We start from the raw sequence: 14,004 nt of genomic DNA on the forward strand, positions 1-14,004 counted from the left end.
TTTTTCTCTAGTTACTTATTTATTTTTTTACATCACAACATTGTTTATTATGTGAATTTTTTACAATACAAACAAAAAATACAGAAATGCAATATATGAATACAGCTAAATGCAGAATGGTGGCTTTTTTTTTTCTCTTCAAGAGGCCATTTTTCCCCCATTTCTAGTCAAATAAAGAGGCTGCATATAGGTAGAAACAGGTTGGTCGTTAACTTCACAATTTGGCTTAGAAATGATCTATAAATGCATTTTTCCCCTGCTACTTACCATAAATTGTAAGAAGGGAGTAAAAGGAAAGTTTCCCTGTTGGTTCCTACCTTATGAAAGATGCTACTTTCTATTTTAGCAGGGCCAATAAATGGAAAATATCTAAATTAAATGTTATTTCAGAAATGAAGCAGTAATGAGATTCTGGCTAAAGAGGGCACTAAATGAGAATAATATATATTTAAAGAATCCAAAACAAACAAAAAAAGGTTGTTATAAAAAAGCTCTAGGTGCACTGAAAGCATATAGGTTTACTTTTTTCCATGTGTATTTTAAACAATGGAAGTGTCAAAAAATAGGGTCAACTGTGTTAGACTAAATTACATTTTTGTATATGCTGCACTAAATGGAACCTCTGTACTATAATTATCATAGAGAAGCAAAGTTTGCATCATATTATGGCAATTTATCCTCAATGAAAACTTTCCAGAGTCCTTTTATTTTGGAATATCCTGTAAACAATCAAACCACCAGAACATGATTGTACAACAGTAAAATGTTCTCTTGCATTAAATTGAAGACATCTGTTTAATTAAAAAAAAAGAAAGAAAAAACAAAAGAAAGGTACTTAGAGCTGTTACTTTCCAAGTACGTAACACCCTAGTCAATTCAAGGTGTCTTAATCTCCATCAAGAACAACAGAAAAATAATTTTTGTCATGTTGTTAAATCCATCATTATGGATAAAATTGGTGCAAATTGGTCAAACAGATCTAACAAACACTGATGTCCAAGCTGGCATATTGGCAACTAATATGTAGCTGGTGGTCAATAGAGAATTTAAAAGATCTTCCCTTTTTTCTTGTTCTTTTCCAAGGTTCTTGAAGAGTTCTGTTGTTCTAATATATGTTGCTGAGCTTCCCAGTTTGCTTTCTCCTCCTCAAACTGACGACATTTTTCCTCTAATTCTTTGTGCTGTGCTTCCAAATTCTTTTTCATTTGCTCATGGCGCTGCTGGAGCTCAGCTTCAGAGTCCTTCAGTTTCTGAACTTTTTCTTTGACCTTCATTTCAAACACCTGCTCCATCTCCATCTCCATCTTCTTCATCTTAGCTACATGCTCCCTTCATTTCTCTTCCATTTGTGCCAGAGGGCTCTTAGTAAGCTGCCCTTTATTCTTGTTGTTATCAACTCCATTGTAAGTTACAGCTGCCAGTTTTCTGCTTCTGTAGTTCTCATAGTGAACATTATTAGTAACATCTTTCAAGTCCTGCATGTGCGTTCTTATCAACATATTTCTTAGAATAGTAAAATCACAATGTTCACCATTTTCAACTTCAGCAACACCCCAAGGATACTGCCTTCCTCTGACCCTCTTGCCGTTAACTTCAATGATAGCATTACTACCTACCACAGCAAGTGGCAAACGGTCCTTTATCTTTTTAACAAGTTTATTTTCTTCTTCATCATCCGTTTCAGGAAATTCATATATTTTAATTTTATGTTCTTGGATTTTTTTCATTATCTGTTTTTTAAACTGTTGGCATTCCTCTGGTGTGAGTGTGTCTGCTTTGGCAATAAGTAGAATGATATTCACTTTTTGTGCAAATGTTTCATAAACTCAATATCCAAAAAAATATGGAACGCTTCACGAATTTGCGTGTTATCCTTGTGCAGGGGCCATGCTAATCTTCTCTGTATCGTTCCGATTTTAGTATATGTGCTGCCGAAGCGAGCACTCTCTAGTTATTTAATCTAAGTATTTGCAAAGGCATGTGGCAATGAAGAGGGAAAAGTTGTATAAACTCTCCATGCCTCAGTTTATTACAAATAATACCATGCATGGTAACAGTGCCTTCTCATGATTTGTTGTAGAGATTACAAGAATAGTATAGTGCTCAGAACAATTTCTAACATATAAGGAGCACTACAAATATAGTAATTATCAAGAGCTAGACATTCATTTAATGTTATAATGATGTCATTCAGAAGTCCAACCAATCCATAAAAATACAAAATTCATTGAAGACAATTTCTTATGCTTTGGTCAATTGCATTTGTACATGTGCTTTTGTTCTCTTCTGGCTGTTATTCCTGCATAAGCAGTTATTCCTTGCTCTGGCACCCTTATCTGTGGTTGCTTGCTTCTTCATAATTTGCAAAACTATAAAATTTCAGTGAGTTCCATGTATTTATAGGACATACTCAGATACTTGCTTTTTCAGAGTCTGCTGATCATATCTATTTTCTGCTTCTAATTTGTAAAATTTGCAATTCTATGAAAAATACTACCAGGCTAACTTGGTTTATTGTTCTCACACATCACAATAAAATGTTATATAAACCAATGAACTTTCTCCTCATAAATGGATTTTGGGTGGTGAGTTTTAATATGTTTCCAACCTTTTGTCTATAATTTTGATGGCCATGCTCTGTTCTGTGTCTGTCCTCTTGATACTGGAAAATATATCAGTGCCAACCTTTAGTGTTTTCCCTAAGTGCTAATAAGAGATTAAGCTGTAACTATCCAAATATTCTGATCAACAAGATTGTATCTCCTTGTCTATTCTTACAGGTCTACAAACACATTATTTTAGAGTACAAAGAAAAGAAATGAGGATATTGGGAAAATCTACCTTAAGGATACGAATTCAGTGTCATTCTAGGTCTCTGTGTGTGTGTTTGTGTGTATGTGTGTGTTTCCTTGCCATTCGTAAGAAGTGAGGCTTAGGCAATTTATGACATACTAACAATTCCTATTTCAAATATATCTGTTACTTGTAATGTTTACTAGTGGTGAGAAAGTTTAATTTGCCCTCTCTTTTACCCACATTCTAAAAAGAAGAATATTTGAGTTTAGAAAAAGTGAAACACTCTGCAGGGAATATTATGTGGCTCCTTCATTTTATTTGCTTTCCATGAGCTTTACCCCTAAAATTCTTCTAAATGTCTGTCTTCATAATGGCTTTTGGCACTGTTACTTTTGGGTGACCTAATAAAGAATGCAACACAAGAAAGAAGTGTAAGGGCTTTGGGCCTGCAGACAAATATCTGCAATCAATCAAAAAATTTACAGCAGATACTAAAAAAAGAGAAGCACTTTTACAGGGAAAGAATCTAGAATGGCATAATGTCATCCTAGGAAAAGACTCTAAATGGCATTTAATTCCAGCATACTCCAGAAATGCAACTGATATTTCATAAATCATATACATTAAAATAGTATGTTAAGGGGTTATAAAAATGGAGGCATCAATGCATGTGATTAAAGCTCTTGGCCTCAAAACCAAATTGCTCCCTTGAGACTGATAAGCACAGCTGTCTCCTGCACAAAACTTTGTGATAGAACTTGTTTAACTTCAGAATTGTCATGGCAGCAGAAAGTGACTTCTAGAGTAAAAAACAGGGAGTTGCTTTCCATATCATGTAGCTCCCGTGTAGTATGACTACCACCATTCTGAAGGGGTGGGGAAAGATTGGACCAGTTGCAGAAATTGAATGTCCAAGGAAAAGAAGTGAACAGGGTTTTAAATAGCCCATAAATTGGCCATGTAGGCACCTGGGACACGTTGTTTTAAAAATATTAAATAAATGTTCCAATTGAAGCATCAAGAGAATTGATGCTCCAATTCAGAGGAAGCTATGAGTCAAGGAAGCAGCATTTCATTCTTTATTTTTGGACACAATTTATTTTGGGGCTACTTCCAAGTACTTATAGAAGTTTAGGTTAGCAGCAGAAGGTACAGAAGAATTATAATTATATTGTATCATGAATCCCCATGTACTCCTCACTTTGCTAATACAAGACCAGTCTTGCTTCATTTCTATCTCTTCTCCTTCCACTACTACATTCTTTTTTTCAATTTACATAAGGTGAACAAATTTCATGTATTTCATATATACAGACTTAGAGGCATAGTGATATTTCCCACCCTACTCTGCCTGCCACCCATGCACTAGTGCAGTCTTATAAAATGACTTTCAGACATCCTATCACTTCATCAACAGATATCTAAGGATGTATCATTAACAAACCAGGAACTGTCAATGTTTAATATGGCCACAATATTATTATCCCTCGAAATATTTCAATTGCCTCCATAATTTCCTTAATATCATCAAATATCCAGCCAGAGTTTGCACTTTCCTGTCTGATAATTTTAAAAATATAGATAGCATGCTAAATTAGGATGCAAATTAAGTTTGGTTGGTATGTCTCTTTAGTCTCCTTTGTAGACTTTTTACCGATCCTCATTGTTCTCCCTTACAATTTATTTGCTGAAGAAACTGGGTTTGTACTGTAGTTTCCTCTATTCTATATTTCATTGGTCACATCCTTGTTCAATATGTTCCTCCATGTTTTCCAATATATTGATATTATTTCCAATATACAACATGATTTAGAAGCTTGAATAAAGCCACATTTGAAAGAATATGGTAAAGAATGAGATCATTTTACCTCTTCATCCATATAGAGGGTAGATAGAGGGGGGGGAAGTATTTGGGAAAGTGGTTAAGATGCTCCTTGACCTAAATTTATATATATGAAGAGTATGAAACTTGTATAACTTAAATAAAATGAAAAAATAAATAAAATGAAAAAATAAGATTTACTTGTAGGGTTTCAGGATTGAATACATTTTGGAATACTAAATTAAAAAAAATACTGCTTGAGACAGCCACATTTCATATTGGAGTGCCTGGGTTTTAGTCCTGGCTCTGTATCTGGTTCTAGCTTCCTGCTTATGTGCACCCTAGAAGGCAGCACATGATGGTGCAAATACTTGGGTCCATACCACCCATGTGGGAAACCCTGGATTGCGTCCCAGGCTTCTTTCCTTCAACCTAGCCCAGCCTCAGCTATTGCAGTTATTTAAGAAATGACCCAGCAGATAGAAGACCAATTTCTTTCTCTGTCTCTGTCTCTCTGTCTTTCAAATAAACAAAAATTTCAGAATAAAAATGGAAAAAATAACAGGGAGAAGAGATTTGGAGAGAGGTGTTGGAATACTATGAGTCCTCCTTCTCCCTAAACCAAGGTAAAAAGGCTTCAAAGAGACCACTCTGGATACTGCCTTTGCTCAATTTCTGGATCCTGCTTTGAAAAAGTCTGACAGGACAGGGATGGATGGGATTGATTCATTGCTTGTGGAGCCAAGGTGAGGTAGAGTCATTGAGATTTTCTTTCCTGGAGCTTGGCAGACCAAAGGATATGGATGATCATCTTGTAGCTTATTTGGTGTGAAAGAATGACACAGAGCAATTTTAGTTTCTAATAAGCAGGGTATCAAAAAGGAGGCATTAGAAGCCTATGGGCAGAAAAAGTCAATGTACAGATAGATTTACCCTTGATAAAGGAACTTCAAGGAGAACTCAGAAAGCATTGATAGTGCTGTGGTTTTTGGTGAATAGTTCTAAAACTTCTTCTTTTTTTTTTTAGTTTTTGAGATTTAATTTTTATTTTCATTTTAGTTAATTTTTAACAGATTCAATATGATTTGTAGATACAAGTCCAAGAACATAATGATATTCTCTTTCTCTCTCTTTTCTTCCTTCCCTCCCATCCTGCTTCCTTCTACCTTGTTTTCTTTTTTTTTTCTTTTTGAAATAACACAATTTGAAATTACATTGTAGTAAAAAGGCTTTATACTTCACTGAATAAGAAGTTTAGCAAGTTAAAAGCAAAGACAACCTAGTTTAGTGGGAATACAGACAATGGCTACAAACAATAATTGAATGGGGAAGTGATGATTTCATCCACATACACTTTTTTTTTCAATTATTCATTCATAGTTTCTTTCAATGAAATAGAACCAATGACATTGTAACATCTAAGTATTTCCTGTGTGGTTACAAGATAATAATTAAGTTCATTTAAACATTAAGCCATTTCCTCTGAATAGTTTATACACAGGAATAATTTTTTGCAGATTGCAATGCAAATAATTATATACTGCATTTTTTGTACTCGATTAATTATCACAGATCAGGGAAAACATATGGCATTTGTCTTTTTGTGATTAGCTTATTTCACTAAGTATAATGGTTTTCAATTGCAGGGTTTCATTCTTTTTTACCTTTGAATAATATTCCATACTGTATATATGCCACATTTTCTTTATTCAGTCATCAGTTGAAGGACATCTGGGTTAATTCCATATCTTAGCTATTGTGAGTTGAGCTGCAATAAACAAGGGGGTACAGATAATGCTTTCATATATTGATTACATTTTGTTTGGATAAATTCCCAGAAGTGGGATGGCTGGATCATATGGTAGATCTATTTTCAGCTTTCTGAGGAATCGCCATACCATCTTCCACAATAGCTATACTAGATTGCATTCCCATGAACAGTGAATTAGAAAACTTTTTCCCCCACATCCTCACCAGCATTTATTGTTTTTTGATTTCTGTATGAAAGCTATTCTAACTGGAGTGAGGTGAAACTTCTCTGTGGTTTTTATTTACATTTTTATGAAGGTTAGTGATCCTGATAATTTTTTAATGTGTCTGTTGGCTATTTGAATTTCATTTTTTAGAAAATGCTTGTTCAAGTCCTTTGCCCATTTCTTTTTTTAACTTTTATTTAATAAATATAAATTTCCAAAATACAGCTTATGGATTACAATGGCTCCTCCCCAATAACTTCCCTCCCACCAGCAATCCTCCCCTCTCCCTCTCCTTTTCTATTCCCATCAAGATTCATTTTCAATTATCTTTATATACAGAAGATCAATTTAGCATATATTAAGTAAAGCTTTCAATAGTTTGCACCCACACAGAAACACAAAGTGAAAAATACTGTTTGAGTACTAGTTATAGCATTAAATCATGATGTACAGCATATTAAGGACAGAGATCCTACATGAGGAGTAAGTGCACAGTGACTCCTGTTGTTGACTTAACAAATTGACACTCTTGTTTATGGCATCAGTAATCACCCTAGGCTCTTGTCATGAGTTGCCAAGGCTATGGAGGCCTTTTGAGTTCGCCGCTTTGCCCATTTCTTAACTGGAGCTGTTTTGTTATTGTTGAATTTCTTGAGCTCTTTATAGATTCTGGAAGTTAACCCCTAATCAGTTTTACAGCTTGCAAATAATTTCTCCCATTCTGTCATTTGCCTCTTCACTTTGTTAAGTTTCTTTTGAGTGTAGAAATTTCTTAGCCTGATGTAATCCCATTTATCAATTTGGCTTTGATTGCCTATGCTTCTGGAGTTTTCTCCAGGAAGTCTTTGCCTGTGCCAATGTTTTGCACACTTTTCTCCAATGTTCTCCTCTAGTAATTTGATAGTATCAGGTCATAGATTTAAATCCTTGATCCATTTTGGGTTGATTCTTTTTTTTTTTTTTTTAAAGATGTACTTATTTATTTGAGAGGCAGAGCTACAGAGAAAGAAAGAGAGAAGTAGACAGAGGGGGAAATCTTCCATGCTCTGGTTCATTCCCCAAGGGGCCACAACAGCTGGAGCTGGGCTGATACAAAGACAGGAGCCAGGAGTCCCTGAATGCAGGGGCCCAAGTACTTGGGCCATCTTCCACTTCTTCCCCAGGTGCATTAGCAGGGAGCTGGATTGAAAGTGGAACAGCCAGGATTTGAACCTAAGCTTATATGGGATACTGGCACTGCAGATGGTGACTTAACCTTCTATGCCACAATGCCCCTCAAGTTGATTTTTGTGTGAGGTATAAAGTAGTGGTCTTGTTTCATAGTTCTGCATGTGGAAATCCAACTTCCGAGCACCGTTTGTTGAAGAGACCGTCCTTGCTCCAGGGACTGATTTAAAGATTAGTTCGTTGTAGATGAGTGATTGATTTCTTGGGATTTTATTGTGGTCCCTTGATATTCATGTTTCTTTTTATGCCAGTATCGGTCTGGTTTGATTATAACTGCCTTGTAATATGTCTTGAAATCTGATATTGTGATGCCTCTGGCTTTGTTTTTGTTGTTTAAGATAGTTTTTTTCTATTTGGGGTCTCTGTGTTTCCATGTGAATTTTAGCCCTGTTTTTTCTAGATCTGAGAAGAATGCCATTGGTCTTTGGACTGGGTATCTCATTGAATCTGTAAATTGCTTTCAGCAGTATGGACATTTTGAAAATATTAATTATTCCAATTCATGAGCATTTTTCCTATCTTCTATTTCTTTCTTTAATATTTTATAACTTTCATCATAGAGATCTCTCTTTTCATTGGTTAAATTTATTCCAAGGCATTTACATTTTTTGGTATCTATTGTGAATGAGACTGATCTTGCAAAAACCCAACATTCGGGTTCTAGAAGTTCCTGAAGGCATGGAGAGGGAGAAAGGATTAGAAGGCCTTTTTAGTGAGATACTAGCAGAAAATTTCCTAGGTTTAGAGAAGGATAGAGACATCCTAGTACAGGAAGCTCATAGAACCCCTAATAAACATGACCAAAAGAGATCCTCACCACGACACGTTGTAATTAAACTCACCACAGCAAAACATAAAGAAAAGATCCTAAAATGTGCAAGAGGGAAACGTCAGATAACTCTCAGAGGATCTCCAATTAGACTCACAGCTGACTTCTCATCAGAAACCCTACAAGCTAGGAGAGAATGGCGAGACATAGCCCAGGTACTAAGAGAGAAGAACTGCCAGCCCAGAATATTATATCCTGCAAAGCTCTCATTTGTGAATGAAGGTGAAAGAAAGACCTTTCACAGCAAACAGAAATTGAAAGAATTTGTTGCCACTTGTCCAGCCCTGCAAAAGATGCTTAAAGATGTGTTACACACAGAAACACAGAAACACGGTCATCAATATGAAAGAAGGTAAAGGAAGGAAACCTCACAGCAAAAGATATCAAGAAGTTCAAAACATATATTAGAAAATATCTTTGGCAAATGGCAGGGCAAAGTTACTCCTTATCAATAGTCACATTGAACGTTAATGGCCTGAACTGTCCAGTTAAAAGACACAGATTGGCTGATTGTGTTAAGGAACAAAACCCATCTATTTGCTGCTTACAAGAAACACATCTTTCCAACAAAGATGCATACAGACTGAAAGTGAAAGACTGGAAAAAGATATACCATGCCAACAGAAATGAAAAAAGAGCGGGCGTAGCCATCTTAATATCGGACAACATAAACTTTAACACAAAATCTATTAAGAGAGACAAAGAGGGGCACTATATAATGATTAAGGGATCAATCTTCAACAGGAAGATATAACGATTAACAATGTATATGCACCTAATTACAGGGCACCAGTTTATTTAAAAGATTTGTTAAGGGACTTAAAGGGAGACTTAGACCCCAATACAATAGTACTGGGGGACTTCAATACTCCACTCTCAGAAATAGATCAACAGGACAGAAGATCAACAAGGAGACAGTAGATTTAAATGACACTATAGCCCAAATGGATCTAACAGATATCTACAGAATATTTCATCCTACATCTAAAGACTTTACATTCTTCTCAGCAGTACATGGAACCTTCTCTAGGATTGACCACATACTAGGCCATAAAGCAAGTCTCAGCAAATTCAAAAGAATTAGAATCATACCATGCAGCTTTTCAGACCATAAAGGAATGAAGTTGGAAATTAGCAACTCAGGAATCCCTAGAGCATATGCAAACACATGGAGACTGAACAACATGCTCCTGAATGAACAATGGGTCATAAAAGAAAGTAAAAGAGAAATCAAAAATTTTCTGGAAGTAAATGAGGATAACAGCACAACATACCAAAAACCTATGGGATACAACAAAAGCAGTGTTAAGAGGAAAGTTTATATCAATAGGTGCCTACATCAAGAAATTGGAAAGGCACCAAATAGATGAGCTTTCAATTCACCTCAAGGATCTAGAAAATCAGCAGCAAACCAGACCCAAAGCTAGTAGGAGAAGATAAATAATTAAAATCAGAGAAGAAATCAACAGGATTGAATCCAAAAAAACATTACAAAAAATCAGCCAAGCGAGGAGCTGGTTTTTTGAAAAAATAAACAAAATTGACACCCCATTGGCCCAACTAACTAAAAAAAGAAGAGAAAAGACCCAAATCAATAGGATCAGAGATGAAAAAGGAAACATAACAACAGACACCACAGAAATAAAAAGAATCATCAGAAATTACTACAAGGATTTGTATGCCAACAAACAGGGAAATCTATCAGAAATGGATAGATTCCTGGACACATGCAACCTACCTAAATTGAACCAGGAAGACATAGAAAACCTAACCAGACCCATAACTGAGACAGAAATTGAAACAGTAATAAAGGCCCTCCCAACAAAGAAAAGCCCAGGACCAAATGGATTCACTGCTGAATTCTACCAGACATTTAGAGAAGAACTAACTCCAATTCTTCTCAAACTATTCAGAACAATCGAAAAAGAGGGAATCCTCCCAAATTCTTTCTATGAAGCCAGCATCACCTTAATTCCTAAGCCGGAAAAAGATGCAGCATTGAAAGAGAATTACAGACCAATATCACTGATGAACATAGATGCAAAAATCCTCAATAAAATTCTGGCCAATAGAATGCAACAACACATCAGAAAGATCATCCACCCAGACCAAGTGGGATTTATCCCTGGTATGCAAGGATGGTTCAATGTCCGCAAAACAATCAACGTAATACACTACATTAACAGACTGCAGAAGAAAAACCATATGATTCTCTCAATAGATGCAGAGAAAGCATTTGATAAAATACAACACCCTTTCATGATGAAAACTCCAAGCAAACTGGGTGTGGAAGGAACATTCCTCAATACAATCAAAGCAATATATGAAAAACCCACGGCCAACATCCTATTGAATGGGGAAAAGTTGGAAGCATTTCCACTGAAATCTGGTACCAGACAGGGATGCCCACTCTCACCGCTGCTATTCAATATAGTTCTGGAAGTTTTAGCCCCAGCTATTAAACAAGAAAAAGAAATTAAAGGGATACAAATTGGAATGAAGAACTCAAACTATCCCTCTTTGCAGATGATGTGATTCTTTATTTAGGGGACCCAAAGAACTCTACTAAGAGATTATTGGAACTCATAGAAGAGTTTGGCAAAGTAGCAGGATATAAAATCAATGCATAAAAATCAACAGCCTTTGTATACACAGGCAATGCCACGGCTGAGGAAGAACTTCTAAGATCAATCCCATTCACAATAGCTACAAAAACAATCAAATACCTTGGAATAAACTTAACCAAGGACGTTAAAGATCTCTATGTGGTTTTTTAAAATTTAATTCTCTCTAGTTTGGATACAGATATTAGAATATCATAAATTGAAGAGTACAAATAATCAATCCTCTTATAAATGAACGAATTCTGAAATAAGTGTCTCACTCAAAGGTATAGAAAAATTTAACGGAAAGCATATCAGGCCAGAGACTCCTAGACGTATTTCATCATGAACTAGCCTTGTGGTGTGGGTTTAAGGCAACCTCCTTATCCCTACCATTTCTATGCAGAGTTCCATGAGTAAAATAAGATAATCAAAGGGAAGACACTTTGAATGAGGAAAGTCTTCAGAGAGAAGCTTCAGTATTACTGTATGGACTCCTCTGTGCTGATCAGTAAAAAAGAAAGAAGTGGAACCTCAACAACCAGCGACTATTTGGGATCACAGGGCCCTGAGGAATAGGAATATTAAAGACATCTTTTTAGGGTCAATATCTTTTATAAGAAACAGGTTTCTTGAAGCTGAATGTATGCCCCTGGCAATATATTAGGTGACTTTAGATGGTACATAAGTGTTCAGTTATGTGTTTATCTTAAAGAATTTGAAAGCAAAGACATCAAACCTTAAATATGAGTGGTATTGTCAACTTTGTTAATCTATCTAAGCAAAAAAATATACTAATTTAAGGTAAAAAAAATTAAGATGTGCCACACCGATATGAGTAAGTCATTTTGCAAGTTTTAAGTGGATGAATCTTGAGAAATACTTTACAATCATGTTGACAAGTTGGGAGATGAAAAATTCACTACTGTACTAGAGTGCTTGCTCTATTTTTGGAAACTTCGTACATCTCACAATTTCTGTCACCTGTGTGAAATTCGTTTCCTGGTCACCTCTAGTGATTTATCCTAATTTGGCAAGTCTAATTGTTTTTCCTCACACAATTTTCACCCATTGTGTGTGAAATGATGCTAAGAATCAACAGTAGTCTTGGTTCTCTACCCCCCTGCCCACTCAGCAATATAATATCAGTAACAGCTCAAACAACAATTTTGGGCTGTAATTGTGCAGATTGGTAAAACTGACATTCTTTCTCTCTCCAGATATTATTATATATTTTTGTTTTGGTCAATTCTGTGTGAACTGGTAATTCAGTTCTGAACTTAAAAGATTTATTGTAAGCTGGCAGAAACTTATCCATAAGTTTTGAACTTGCCTGCACTTAGGTAATCATGAATTTGCTAGTATATCTAAAGAAGGCTCATTTCAATTTTTAAAATGATTTTTCTGAGACATTGTACCCTTCCCAAAATTATAGTTTGGTGCTTACTGAAGGCAAACTAACTTGAGTATTCCACTCTCTCATTGTCTTATAAACTTGGTTTATATTGGGACATTTGTTTTCAAGCTATGTCTCTGCTGTCACATCAATTATATTAGGCAGAAGAACAGAGTTGGCTCAAATTGTTTAAAAATGTTTATATCAGCATATTTTATTCCAAGTCTCCTCCTTGGCCTGGGACTTCTGAGATCTCACGGGCATACCAGTTCTTCATTTCCTTCTATGTATGCAAAGGAACTAAAGTGAAATAATGCCAAGGAACAAGACCACAGCATAAGATTCCCAATACATGCTGTTCTCTGTCTATTTCACCATTCACCTGAGAGGAACAGCCTGATTGGAGAGGCACAGTTGATGCTGTAGGAGCAGAGTACAAGGGAATGAAGACAGAAGTTATTAGAACTGGGATTAAGTAGTTTCTTTATGTCTAATTCACTTAGATCCCCAATGTCATTATCATGCTGCCAAACCCATGGTGGTCCTGATGGAAGGTGAGCTGATGGACTTCCAGAAGTGAGTTCACAGGACAAGAGGGACCCCGGGAAATATCAGTCTCTTGTGAGCTTTTCCAGTGGAAGTTAGTTTCTCCTCTGAAACATTATTTGAAAAAGCAATTATTTTAAAAATTATTTATTTATTTGAAAGGTAGAGTTACAGAGAGAGAAGAGAGTGAAGAACTTCTATCTATTGATTAACTCTCCAAATGGCATCAGTGGTAGTGGATGAGCCAGGCTGAAGCCAGGAGCCTAGAACTCCAGGCATAGTCTCCTATAGGGGCCCAAGTGTTTGGGCCATCTTTGCAGATCACTTGTAACAGGGAGCTGGATTGGAAGTGGAGCAGATGGGACTTGAACCAGTGTCCATACAGGATGATGGTATTGCAAGTGGCATTTTAACCCACTGGGTCACAAGGTCTGCCCCTGAAAAAGAAAATCTTCCCTCTGCCATAGGGATTTCTATGAAACTTAGGACCACTAGAATAAGAAAGTCTGCTATATTATTGTTTCATGCCAGAACCCCCACCATAGATTCTGGCAGGGATGAATGGAAGAAGAATTGAGACTTCAGGGGCAGGTACAAGAAGGGATCTGGGAAACTGACTTGGCTAGAGGGACTGAATTCTGAAGGTGAGTCACAGGCACTTTCAGATACATCATATGGAAAAGGGGATTGAGCTTGGACCTCACTCTGGCAGACACTAATGTCTTAGGTCAAGGGAATGTGTGATGGACTTAATTATAGAAACATGACACCATATATCTGGGAGTTATTAATCCATTTGTGGTGTACCC

At 36.2% G+C, this 14,004-nt stretch overlaps 1 non-coding gene and 1 pseudogene across 1 annotated transcript; both read right to left on the bottom strand.

Annotated features, from left to right (window-relative positions):
- Positions 1-683: 683 nt before the first annotated feature.
- Positions 684-13,186, bottom strand: LOC133756665 (septin-7-like; annotated as a pseudogene).
- LOC133757208 (U6 spliceosomal RNA) lies at positions 1,838-1,944 on the bottom strand. The gene has a single exon (XR_009865585.1). It is a non-coding gene; the product is annotated as a U6 spliceosomal RNA (small nuclear RNA).
- Positions 13,187-14,004: the final 818 nt, after the last annotated feature.

The sequence above is a fragment of the Lepus europaeus genome, chromosome 3 (genome assembly GCF_033115175.1).
Source record: "Lepus europaeus isolate LE1 chromosome 3, mLepTim1.pri, whole genome shotgun sequence".
NCBI lineage: Eukaryota > Metazoa > Chordata > Mammalia > Lagomorpha > Leporidae > Lepus > Lepus europaeus.